Below are 12,577 nucleotides of genomic sequence, written 5' to 3' on the forward strand. Positions count from 1 at the left end.
CTGCTGGTGGCTTGCCGGGAAGCAAGGTGCCCCAGGGTCATGGGAGCTCGGCAGCCCTGCCTTCCCCACTTCCTCCTGGCCTGACCGCCAACCGCAGGCCACACTTTCACCCTGATTGCTTCCCCTTGAGGCCTGCAGGTCTGAGGCGCATGCCCGCCTGCCCCCGCACGGCTCGGCTGCAGGTGCACCTGCCCCCACTCAGTGGTCCCCTCGTGCTGTCCCAGCCCCCAGCCTCCTGAGCCCTGCGATCGCTCCAGACAGCCACGCGGGAGAAAGCAGTGCAGGTGCGGCCAGGAGCCCTCGTTCCTGTCACTCGCTCACCGCTGCTGACCCTGGAGCGGGCCCTGGTGATCCGTGATACGTCTCCGACGGCCGCAGAAGCCAATGACCGCAAACGGCAGCAGCCTGAGACGGGGCGTGCCAGGGCCGCCTCCCTCTGGTGGCTCGAGGGGAGGAGCCTTCCTGGCTGCCCAGCTCCCGGTGCCCCGGGGTCCTTGGCCTTCACAGTGTCCTCCAGCTGTTCATCAGCGCACCTGTCACCCTGACTCCCTGATGACGTCACCCGCAGATCCTTACCTTGGGCAAAGACCTCTTCCCCAGTCGGCCACTGTTCCAGGAGCTGCCGGGGCGAGGACCTGGATCTGCCTTTTTGGGAAATGCAATTCAGGGGAAGAAAGATCAGGGGCGGGCTGCTGGGCTGCTCTGCCACTGCAGGAGCCGGGAGGTGGGCCAGGCCCCCGCCCCGGGGCACCCATGGCAGCCCGCCCTTGGGGGCACCTGGCTCGGCACCTCCCTGCAGCAGCCAGGCAGGGACTTTTCCAGCCTTCCCTACGGACTCCTTTTGGAAGTCCTGGCTTCTCTCTCCTCTCTCTCCCATGGACTATGCACCTGCTGGTTCCTCTCTCTGGAAGGAACCCCAGTACCCACCTGCTACCGTGTAGGTTACCTGTGCCTCAGCTGTACCCCAGATCTCGGCCCCATGCGGTGCCACATCCTTTTTTGAAAGGTTTATTTATTTTGAAATATTTATTTGAAAGTCAGAATTATAGAGAGGGAAAGAGAGAGAGAGAGAGAGAGGTCTTCCATCTGCTGGTTCATTCCCCAATTGGCCGCAACAGCCGGAGCTGTGCTGATTCCAAGCAAGGAGCCAGGAGCTTCTTCCAGGTCTCCCACATGGGTGCGGGGACCCAAGGACTTGAGCCATCTTCCACTGCTTTCCCAGGCCACAGCAGAGAGCTGGATCGGAAGAGGAGCAGCAGGGACTGGAACTAGTGTTCATATGGGATGCCGGCACTGCAGGTGGCGACTTTACCCACAGCGCCTCCCCGCCCCCACCCCCCACCCTGCAGTAAACATTTCTCTGGCCTTCAGCTTCTCCTGACCCCCATCAGGGAGCAGCTGGGGTCTGAACGCGCGCTTTTGCATCCTGCCGTCCCGGCTTCTCACCTCCAGGCTCCAAGACTTGGTGCCTCGGGCAGGATACACAAGTCCTTGCTGGCCTGGGGCTTGGTACCCAGGGACCAGAGACTCCCCTCCTCCACCCCTTCCCACCGGAAGCCCTCCCTCTGCCATCATGTCCTGCAGAGGAAGCCCCTTTGTCCGGCTGTGAGAGGCGCAGCCCCTCGGGGACTATTGTTCGGTACTTCCTTCTTGGCGGCAGGCCAGGCTCCAGGGCCTGGGCTCTCTCCATGACCACCGGCTGGGAGAGCACTGGGGAGCACAGTCGGTCATCAGGGAACTCTGGCCTGGTTCCTGCCCTTGGAGAGAGACGGGAGGTGCCACCCAGAAGCGTCCAGAACCACCCAGCCAAGCCCACCCCAACCGGGCAACTTCGAGACCTGGGGCTGCGTTCCACTGAGCCATTTTACAGGCCCTGGGGCAGTGTCCGGGCTCCCGCTTCTCCCCTTCCTCCCATCACGCTCAGTTTCCTGTTCTTGGGATGGTGGCGCGAGGTGGCGTCTCACGGTGGCTGACAAGCGTTTCCTGCTCACTCGGCATCTTCCCGCGTGCTTGTGGGCCGCTCGTACATCTTTGGAAAAATAGCAGGTCACATTCTTTGCCGTTTTCTTGGTTGTGATTGTTTTGAGAGATGCACAGAGACACACACACAAACACACACAGACACAGACACACATAGACACACACAGACACACACACACACAGAGGCCCCATCTGCTGATTCACTCCCCAAATGCCTGCAGTCACCAAGGCTAGGCCAGGCTGCAGAGGAGCCGGGAACTTCATCCAGATCTCCCACCTAGGTGTGGCAAGGGTTCGACTACTCGAGCCTCCGTTGCTGCCTCCAGGGTGTGCGTCATCGGGAAGTTGGAGCCAGCAGCCAGAGCCGGCGCCTGAACCCAGACACCCGGACAAGGGTGCAGGTGCCCACGCGGCAGCCCAGCCGCCAGGCCCGACGCCTGTTTCGCAGGCGGTTGTCTGCTGTGTGCGTGTTTGCTGCTTTAAAGCTGCTGGGAGTCAGGGGATTCGTCACGCAGGCTCCCCCGTGCACCCCACAGGCTCCCCTGTGCACCCCACAGGCTCCCCCGTGCCCCCACAGGCTCCCCCGTGCTCCCCACAGGCTCCCCTGTGCACCCCACAGGCTCCCCTGTGCACCCCACAGGCTCCCCTGTGCACCCCACAGCCTCCCCCTGTGCACCCCACAGGCTCCCCTGTGCACCCCACAGGCTCCCCCGTGCTCCCCACAGGCTCCCCTGTGCACCCCACAGGCTCCCCTGTGCACCCCACAGGCTCCCCCGTGCTCCCCACAGGCTCCCCCGTGCTTCCCACAGGCTCCCATGTGCACCCCAGGCTCCCCTGTGCACCCCACAGGCTCCCCTGTGCACCCCACAGGCTCCCCTGTCACCCCACAGGCTCCCCCGTGCCCCCCATAGGCTCCCCTGTGCACCCCACAGGCTCCCCTGTCACCCCGCAGGCTCCCCTGTGCACCACACAGGCTCCCCCGTGACCCCACAGGCTCCCCTGTGCAACCCGAAGGCTCCCATGTGTACCCCACAGGCTCCCCTGTGCAACCCGAAGGCTCCCCTGTGCACCCCACAGGCTCCCCCGTGACCCCACCGGCTTCCATGTGCACCCCACAGGCTCCCCTGTGCACCCCACCGGCTTCCATGTGCACCCCACAGGCTCCCCCGTGCTCCCCACAGGCTCCCCTGTCACCCCGCAGGCTCCCCTGTGCACCCCACAGGCTCCCCCGTGCTCCCCACAGGCTCCCCCGTCACCCCGCAGGCTCCCCTGTGCACCCCACAGGCTCCCCCTGTGCACCCCACAGGCTCCCCTGTGCACCCCACAGCTCCCCCTGTGCACCCCACCGGCTTCCATGTGCACCCCACAGGCTCCCCCGTGCTCCCCACAGGCTCCCCTGTCACCCCGCAGGCTCCCCTGTGCACCCCACAGGCTCCCCCTGTGCACCCCACAGGCTCCCCCGTGCACCCCACAGGCTCCCCCTGTGCACCCCACAGGCTCCCCTGTGCACCCCACAGGCTCCCCCTGTGCACCCCGCAGGCTCCCCTGTCACCCCGCAGGCTCCCCTGTGCACCCCACAGGCTCCCCCTGTGCACCCCACCGGCTTCCATGTGCACCCCACAGGCTCCCCCGTGCTCCCCACAGGCTCCCCTGTGCACCCCGCAGGCTCCCCTGTGCACCCCACAGGCTCCCCCTGTGCACCCCACAGGCTCCCCTGTGCACCCCACAGGCTCCCCCTGTGCACCCCACCGGCTCCCCTGTGCACCCCACAGGCTCCCCCTGTGCACCCCGCAGGCTCCCTTGCCCAGAAGCAAGCGCCCGCCCTGCCCCCACCCCGTGCTCACCTGGCCACTTCCCTCCCTCCCTCCCTCCCAGCCTCCTCCCTGGCTGCTACAGAAACCTGGCCACACTCTCCTCGCGGGGTGCCTAGGCCTCCCCGGAAGCCAGCACCCCCTGTGCACTTGACCCTGGGGTCAGGGCTGGGGTCTCAACCATCGTACTGAGACAAGGGCCAGGGTGGCCTGGGAGGCAGCCCCACACCCCAGAGCTGCTGTGTGGCTCCTGGAAGCTGAACACCTTCCTAACCAGGGTGGGTCTCCTCCCAGCTCTCAGGGGGCGGCTCAGCCTGGCCATGGGTCTCCCCTCCAGAAAAGACGGCGGCCCCTTCCCCATTTCGGCCAGCTCCCCCCAGTTCCCTGGAGTCCCCTCCGGGCCTGCTGTCCTGCCCTGGGCTGCCCGCGTGCCCACCTCTGTTGTCCATGCCTCGATTCCCCCCAAGTGCCCCTGCAGCCCTGACAGAGGCTGGGGCCGCAGCGGGCCTCTGCCCTCACGGCCGTGGCGGCTCGCTCTGCCTGCAGGGCTCTCTGGCTGAGTGTTTGCAGGCCGTGTGGTGGGGCTGGCAGGACGGCCCCCCGCAGTCAAGGAGGGACGGGGCGGGGTGGATAAACCGTTGGGTCCGGCCCTGCGTCAAACTGCTCTAGGTGTGTTTGTCCCAATCCGCAGAGGTGCCTGGGGGGACTGAGCCCGTTGCCCACCTCGGGCACCTGTACCTTAGGGCTCTGATGACCACTGTCCCCCCTTCTCCTCCCCTGAGGGTGTGGGGTCTCCTCCCAGCCAGGACTGCTGTCTCTGGGGCCTCTGGCACGGGGGATCAGTGAGGCAGGCAAGCCCGCGGCTGGGACCCCGCAGACCCGGCTAACTGCGTGTCGCCACGTCCCGGCCAGTGGCTTCAGCCAGGTCACCTCATCCCTCTTTGCCTTGGTTTCTGCCTTTTTGACGGGGATGACGGCAACACCCAAGTGTGTGGTTTTGCCCAGACCTAAGCTTGGCCCCGGGGACCCAGCACCGCCAAGGCCCCACGGTGGGGGGTGCGGCCTTCCCTGCCCGTCTGAGCAGGCTGGGGCCTGGTCGCTGCTCCCCTGGCCAGGGGGCGGTGCTGGCTTGCCCCCACCCCCACGCGGCGGCTGTCTGGGGACCTGCTTGGTAAAAGGCAGGCGCCCGGCCTGCAGGGTGGCTGTTCCTGGGCACAGCCTCCTTCCCTGCTGCCAGGCCAGAGCTGCAGGATCACGCGCCTCTGGCTGGGGACCGCTCCACCCGCGTGCGACAGTGACAGAGCCATGGCAGGCGAGGCGCGGCCCACAGAGCGGGCTGCGAGGTCCCGTTTTCCCTGGGCAGGAAGCAAGAGGCAGGCAGATGGGAAGGGGAGAGAGACAGACAGGCAGACAGAGGGCTGGTGGCCTTGCCGCTCTTCTGCCGGGTGCTGCTAAGAGTCATTTGAAGACTGCAAACGGGTTTCCTTGGCACCCGAAGCCGTCACGGTGGCCCCGCCCCTGACGCACCCACAGGGCGCAGGCTGGTGCAGGAGTTCCCTCAAGCGTCTGCAGGCATCAGGCCGGCAGCCAGCAGGGTCCCCATTCCCCAGGGACCCCAGCAGCTCGGGCGCTCCCTGGCGTGGGGCCCAGCCTGTGCCACCAGCGCTGAGCCCAGGACGAGACGTGCCGCAGGTGCTCCAGCCGGGTGTGTTGGGTCAGTAACAACCTGGTTCCGACCGTTCCCAAGTCAGCAGAGAGGGCTGGGCCTGCGACCCTGAGGCCAGTCCCCCGGGTGCTCACTGGAGCCAGGCTGGCCTGCTGGACAGGTCCTTTTCCCTCAGCTCTGCTCTGTGTCTGGGGGTGGGGGCACAGGGATTCCAGGCACTAACATGAAATGAGACAACTCCATGTTTGGCCTGGAGGCCCCTGTGGTTTCCAAACCAGCACGAAGCCGCCAGGCGGGAGCCCTGTGGGGCCGGGTGGGTTTGGGCGGCTTCCAGGCAAGTACAAGCGGCTCTGGCCTCAGGGAAGCGTGTGTGGCTGTCTGCGGTCCCGAGCGAGTGACAGAGCTCCAGTTCAGCAGTCCTGTTGGTGAGCCTCGCACGCGCTCAGCGGTGCCTCTCTGCCCGAAACCTGCGGCGTCCTGGCCGACTCAGCTGCACGGCACCTGGGAGGGGACGCTGCGGAGACAGCAGCTTCTGCGTCCGAAACAGGACCAGTGCCAGGGCTGGAATCCGAGCCCCACGTGCGGGGCCTCTGGCCTTTCTTTCTTCTTTTTTAAAATATTTATTTATTTGAAAGACAGAGCTACAGAAAGAGAGGAGAGACACAGAGAGAGGTCTTCCATCCTCAGTTCACTCCCCAAATGACCACAATGGCCGGAGCTGCGCCGACCCAAAGCCAGGAGCCAGGAACTTCCTCCGGGTCTCCCATGCAGGTGCGGGGGCCCAGGGATTTGGGCCATCTTCTACTGCTTCCCCAGGCCACAGCAGAGAGCTGGATGGGAAGAGGAGCAGCCGGAACTTGAACCCATATGGGATGCCGGCGCCGCAGGTGGAGGTTTAGCCCACTGCGCCACAGTGCCGGCCCCCTCTGGCCTTTCTTCCACACGATACAGAAACATCTTAGCAGGCACTGGGTTAGGAAACGCAGGGACACCTGGGCAGCAGGATGGGCCCTGCCCTGAGAAGTGTGCACCTGATGATCCGGAGACACAAAGTGTGCAGACGCAATGACGTGTGCGAGCAAACCCGGTGGGGAGGGGCCAGCGCTACGGCACAGCCGGTTAAAGCCCCGGGTCTGCAGTGCCGTGCCGGTTAGAGTCATGGCTGCTCCATTTCTGATCCTGCTTCCTGCTAATGCACCTGGGAAAGCAGTAGCGGGTGGGCCCCTGCACCCACAAGGGAGACCTGGAAGAAGCTCCGGGCCCCTGGCTTTGGATCAGCTCAGCTCTGGCTGTTGCAGCCATCTGGGGAGTGAACCAGCAGATGGACGACCTCTCTCTCTCTCTCTTTCTATCTTTACCTCTCTCTGCAACTCTGCCTTTCAAATTAAAAAAAAAAAAATCTGGTGGGGAACCCAGGAAGGCTCCCTGGAGAAGGTCCCACAGCCCGGTGGTTGTGCCAGCTAGGATGCCGGTCAGCTCTGTGTACTGACCCGCAGTCATTGCAGGTGAGCCGTGGTGGGTTTGTTCTCACAAAAAGATAAAAAGCAGGCACCTGGGCAGGACTCCAGGCTCCTTGCTCGCTGGCTTCATGGCGCAGGGTCTGTGCCCCCACTGCTGGGCGGCAGCTCCATTGCAAGGCTCTGGGTTTGCCGCCAGGCAGGAAGGAGGGAGGGGCTGGGTTCTGGGCAGGGCTCCATGGCTGTCCTCGCTGAGAGGGGGACCCTGCTGTCTTAGTTGAGGCGACGCCCATCAGGGCCTGCCTCCATCTGGCTAGCTGGGCAGGAGCCCATTGGTCTGCTAAGGGAGAGAGGTGGGGCGAAGACCCCAGCCAAGGTAGGGGTAGGGAGGCACAGAATGGCAACGTGGACAGAGGGAGGGGTCCGTGGGGTGGGAGGGCTGCAGTGTCTGAGTGGCTGTGTGTGTGCAGGAGCACACACGGCACCGTCAGCACGCGTGCACACACACATGCATGACGGAGCACGGGCATGTGTTGCCACGGGGAGGCTGCGCTTGCAAAGGGGGTGACGCCTGAGCTGCATGGCAAAGCCCTGGAGAAGTTCCCGTGGATTCCATGTTGCGCGCCCCACCTGCCCGTGGTGGCTCACGGGGTCCCCATGGCAGCGTGTGGAGGCGGGAGAGGAGCACGGGGCTGTGCTGCAGGAGCCTGATGAGGGCTCGGCTGAAGGGAGCCGCCAAAGCCGCTGGGCTGCAGGACGGAGGAGCTGCCCCCGCCCCCGCCCCCTCCCGCTCTGAGCTAGGCCGTCTGGGTTCAGCTCCCAGCCGGACCACTTCCCTGTGCCCAGTCATCCAGTCCTCCGCGCCTCGTTCTTTGTATGCGTAAACGACAAAACGACACGTGATCATTTTGCCCACAGCTGGGCCACAGGAAGCCGCTCACCGGAGCAGTGGGAGCTGCTGGTGTGATGACTTGGACGCAAGAGGCCGCTTCCACCCCGGCTTGGCCGCAGTGCCTTCCCAGCCACCGCTCTGGGTGCTGCCCTGCATGCCAGACGCACAGACGCACAGACGCACAGACACGCGCTCGTGCACGCTGCCTCCGGCAGGCGAGGCCAACGAGCCCTCAGCTCCATGTCCCTGAGCCACAGCTCTGAAGCTGGGGCTGCCAGCCGGCACCTGGCCCTGATGTCCCGAGAGGTTGCTCCCAGGAGCCCCGCATCCAAGCTCCCCTCTGCCATCCAGAGCCCCCTCTGCCCTCATGTTTGGCTTCTGGTTTCCCCAGGAGCCTGCGGTCTCTCCATGGCCGTGGGAGCCGGCGCTGAGGGCTGGGTAGTGATTGGACCCTGCCGTGTGTGGAGTCCACCTAAGGCCCAGGTCGGCATGCAGTCAGCACACACGAGCTCACGGACCCTGCCCGCCCCTAGGCTGCTCATGCCCTGGGGAGCCGGACAGAGGGCAGCAGCGATTGGCAGGATGTGTGCCAGAGCGAGGGTGCTGCCAGGGGGCAGTGGGAGTGCGGGAGGCCCCTGGTCCAGCCTGGAGCCCCGCGAGGACTTCCTGGTGGTGGTGACGCCAGCAGCGAGTCCCAGTCCTTGAGGAGCCAAGGTCCCTTTGGGTGTGCAGACACTGACAGCGTCGACAGCAGCGCGGGATGGAGCCATTTGTTCCACACCAGCCTGCCTGCAGCCGACCATGGCGTGGGATCCACCCGAGAGCTCACAGATACGAGGGAGACCCAGCATGGCCGGCCTGAGATCCCAGAAGTGGGGCCGCGGCTGCATCCCTTCCTTAGGGACCGACGGTGAGCGAGCCGTGGTGGAGGGGGGGCACTCAGCGGCCACACCAAGCACCTGCCGCTTGGCAGCCCCCGCGGGCTGGGGAGAGTGTGGCTGGCGTCCAAGGCTCGGAAAGCCTTGGAGTTCACAGGTCCGAGAAGAGGAGACCAGCCAGGCAGGGTCACCTCCTGGGCGGCTGCTGCCTCCAAGGGGTTTGCTGAGTCCCGAGCTGCCCCTAGGTAGAGGCCCGGAAACCCAGACGCAGTGGCCGCTGGGAAGCCGAGCAGATCAGCTGGGGCTTTGGCAGCCTCAAGACACAGAGAGGGAGCCGGAGGTCGGAGACCCCCGAGGAAGACAGGCCTGGAGAACGCCCCGTCCCGGGGGCTGTGCCCACCCAGGCTTCTCGCTGGTTGGTCGCTGAGGCACGTGGCTGGCTGAAGTCCGGCAGGCTCGAGGCCAGCTCGTGGGCCATCTCCTCCAGCAAGCCTTCCAGGGTTCCCGGGCACCGTGGTCCTGTCCTGTTGCTGTTGATCTTTTTATCATCACAGGTGACTTCCGCTGTGTCTCCCGATCAGCAGGGACACACGTCCACTCTCAAAATGACAGGTAAACCACGCTCTAGGGACAAGGCAGCTGGGAAGTCGGCTACCCCCAGGAAGCCTGAGATTCAGCCTCGGCGTCTCTCAGTTTCCAGTTGGTACCAAGCAATCTCCCCGCCTCCAGCTGCCGGCGTGAATCAAACGGAACAGGGAAAGGAAAACCAGGTGAGACAGGCAACAGAAACAAACCCACGGGGACCGGGGACTGGTGAGGGCCGCTGCTGTGGTGCAGCAGGTGAAGCCGCCGCCTGCAGTGCCAGCATCCCCTACTGGGACACCGGTTCAAATCCCGGCTGCTCTGCTTCCAATCCAGCTCCCTGCTGATGCGCTTGGGAAAGGAGCAAAAGACGGCCCCAGTCCTTGGGCCCCTGCACCCGCGTGGGAGACCCAGAAGAAGCACCTGGCTCCTGGCTTCGACCACTGCAGCCATCTGGGGAGTGAACCAGCAGATGGAAGATCTCTCTGTAACTCGACTTTCAAATAAATGAATCTTAAAAAAAGTAGAATTTATTTAAAAATCAAGTAAATGTTACTGAGTTAAAAATGCAATATCTGGCCGGCGCCGCGGCTCACTAGGCTAATCCTCCGCCTTGCGGCACCGGTACACCGGGTTCTAGTCCTGGTCGGGGTGCCAGATTCTGTCCCGGTTGCCCCTCTTCCAGGCCAGCTCTCTGCTGTGGCCCGGGAGTGCAGTGGAGGATGGCCCAAGTGCTTGGGCCCTGCACCCCATGGGAGACCAGGAGAAGCACCTGGCTCCTGCCTTCGGATAGGCGCGGCGCGCTGTGCGCCGGCTGCATTAGCCATTGGAGGGTGAACCAAAGGCAAAGGAAGACCTTTCTCTCTGTCTCTTTCTCACTGTCCACTCTGCCTGTCAAAAAAAAAAAATGCAATATCTAAAGCTAACAACTCAATAGATGAGTTTAGCAGCACAGTAGACAGGGCCGAGAAGAGGATCAGTGAACTGGAAGTCAGGCTCATAGGATACGCTAAGCCCAAGGCACAGAAGGGGAAAGCAGCCTGGAAACCAGACGTGCGAGGCATCGAGGCTTCGTGAGCGAGCCTGGCGCATGCTCATCGCCGTCCCAGGAGGAGGGCAGAGAACCAACCAGAAGAATTCACAACTGAGCCAGGCCACAGATGCTCCCAGTCACGGCGGCTGACAGGAAGACCCACGTGGGCACCTCGTGGACAGACCAGTGCGGAGACAAAGCCACAGGGAAACGCCTTCAAATCAGCAGTGAGGAAGACTCCGGGCGCGGTGGAGGTAGGGGAGAGGCTGCCTCCTCGAAGGAGGCGACAGCTAACGGCGGGGTCACCTCCCCGGGCACACAGCAAGCCTGGCCAGCCTCGGGCTCAAAGCGACAAAGATGGGACTGTCCTGTGTCACGGCACACTCCCAGGAGATGCGCCAAGGGTGTTCCATTCGCCAGTCAGAAAACAACGACCCCAGATCACGATGTCTCTGCATGCACCAGACAGAAAGCAACGACCCCAGATCACGATGTCTCTGCATGCACCAGACAGAAAACAAGGATCCCAGATCACGATGTCCGCGGGAATACAGTGCCAGCCAAAGCTACTAGCAGAGGAAAGCCAGCAGAGAGCAACCGTTCACAGCACTCAGCATAGCAGTTGGTGGGATTTACATGTATGTGGAATAAAAATAATTAACCGCAGTACAAAATGTATGGAGTTAAAGTGTGAGAGACCTGTATCATCTGGGAAGTGATAAATGAAAAAAAAAAAAAAATTGGGGCTGGCGCTGTGGCGCAGCAGTTTAAAGCCCTGGCCTGAAGTGCCGGCATCCTCTGTGGGCGCCGGTTCTAGTCCCGGCTGCTCCTCTTCCGATCCAGCTCTCTGCTGTGGCCTGGGAAAGCAGCAGAAGATGACCCAAGAGCTTGGGCCCCTGCACCCACGTGGGAGGCCCAGAAGAAGCTCCTGGCTCCTGGCTTCAGATCCGCGCAGCTCCGGCCATTGCAGCCAATTGGGAAGTGAATCAGTGGATGGAGGACCTCTCTCTCTCTGCCTCTACCTTTCTCTGTAACTCTGTCTTTCAAATAAATAAAATAAATCTTTAAAAAAGATTATGGTACACTCTAAAAAGTCCAGGACACATGTGTAACTTTCAGACCACTAAAAACATATGGTAGAATGCATAATTAATCTAATAAAAGTGGAAGATGAACAACAAGAGATATTTGAATAATAGAAAGGCAAGAAAGGAAAAAATAGGAACAAGGAACAGAATGAAAAAATAGGAAAGAAATAGCAATATGATAAATTTAAACCAAATATCCCAGTATTTTCGTTAAATATGTGTAGACTACTTACATCAGTGAGAAGACACAGATTGCCAAACTGAATTTTTAAAAAGCATGTTTTTTTTTTTTTAAATATTTTATTTGACAGATAGAGTTACAGACAGTGAGAGAGAGAGAGAAAGGTCTTCCTTCTGTTGGTTCACTTCCCAAATGGCCACAATGGCCGGAACTGCACTGATCTGAAGCCAGGTGCTTCTTCTGGTCTCCCATGGGGTGCAGGGCCCAAGCACTTGGGCCATCTTCCACTGCACTCCCGGGCCACAGCAGAGAGCTGGACTGGAAGAGGAGCAACTGGGACTAGAACCCGGTGCTCATATGGGATGCTGGCACCGCAGGCAGAGGACTAACCTAGTGCCCCATGGCGCCGGCCCCAAAAACCCATGTTTTTAAACCATGCTGCAATGTTAAGAAACACTGAAAGTAAGAGAATGGGAGCTGGTGCTGTGGCATAGCAGGTAAAGCCGCTGCCTGCAATGCTGGCATCCTGCACCGGCACCAGTCTGAGTCCCGTCTGCTCCACTTCCGATCCAGCTCTCTGCTGTGGCCTGGGAAGGCAGTGGAGGATGGCCCAAGTGCTTGGGCCCCTGCACTCGTGTGGGAGACCTGGAGGAAGCTCCTGGCTCCTGGCTCCTGGCTTCTGCCTGGCCCAGCCCCGGCTGTTGCAGCCATCTGGGGAGTGAACCAGAAGACACTCCCTTTCTCTCTCTTTCTGCACTCTGCCTTTCAAATAAATAAAAATGAATCTTTAAACAAAAAATAAAGTAAAAGAACTGAAAAACATTTGCCATTCCAATTCATGCACACACAGAAAAAGAAAGAAAAACAAGGAAAGAAGGAACTGGTTTAGTTAAAACTAATACATAACATTGGCCTTAAGAGATAAGGAGGACCACTTCAAGGTAATACATGAGTAATTTCAACAGTAAGATGTAAATGATGTCTTAAATTTGAGTTCATCTCAAAAGAT

General features: G+C 61.5%; 1 long non-coding RNA gene across 1 annotated transcript; it reads right to left on the reverse strand.

Moving 5' to 3' along the window:
• Window positions 1-995: 995 nt before the first annotated feature.
• LOC149126360 (uncharacterized) lies at window positions 996-1,564 on the reverse strand. The gene is made up of 2 exons (XR_016234966.1): window positions 1,447-1,564; window positions 996-1,236 (listed from the first exon to the last, which is right to left on the reverse strand). It is a non-coding gene; the product is annotated as an uncharacterized LOC149126360 (long non-coding RNA).
• Between the last annotated feature and the right edge of the window lie 11,013 nt (window positions 1,565-12,577).

Source organism: Oryctolagus cuniculus, chromosome 6 (genome assembly GCF_051225735.1).
Source record: "Oryctolagus cuniculus isolate XC-2025 breed Fujian yellow rabbit chromosome 6, ASM5122573v1, whole genome shotgun sequence".
Lineage (NCBI taxonomy): Eukaryota > Metazoa > Chordata > Mammalia > Lagomorpha > Leporidae > Oryctolagus > Oryctolagus cuniculus.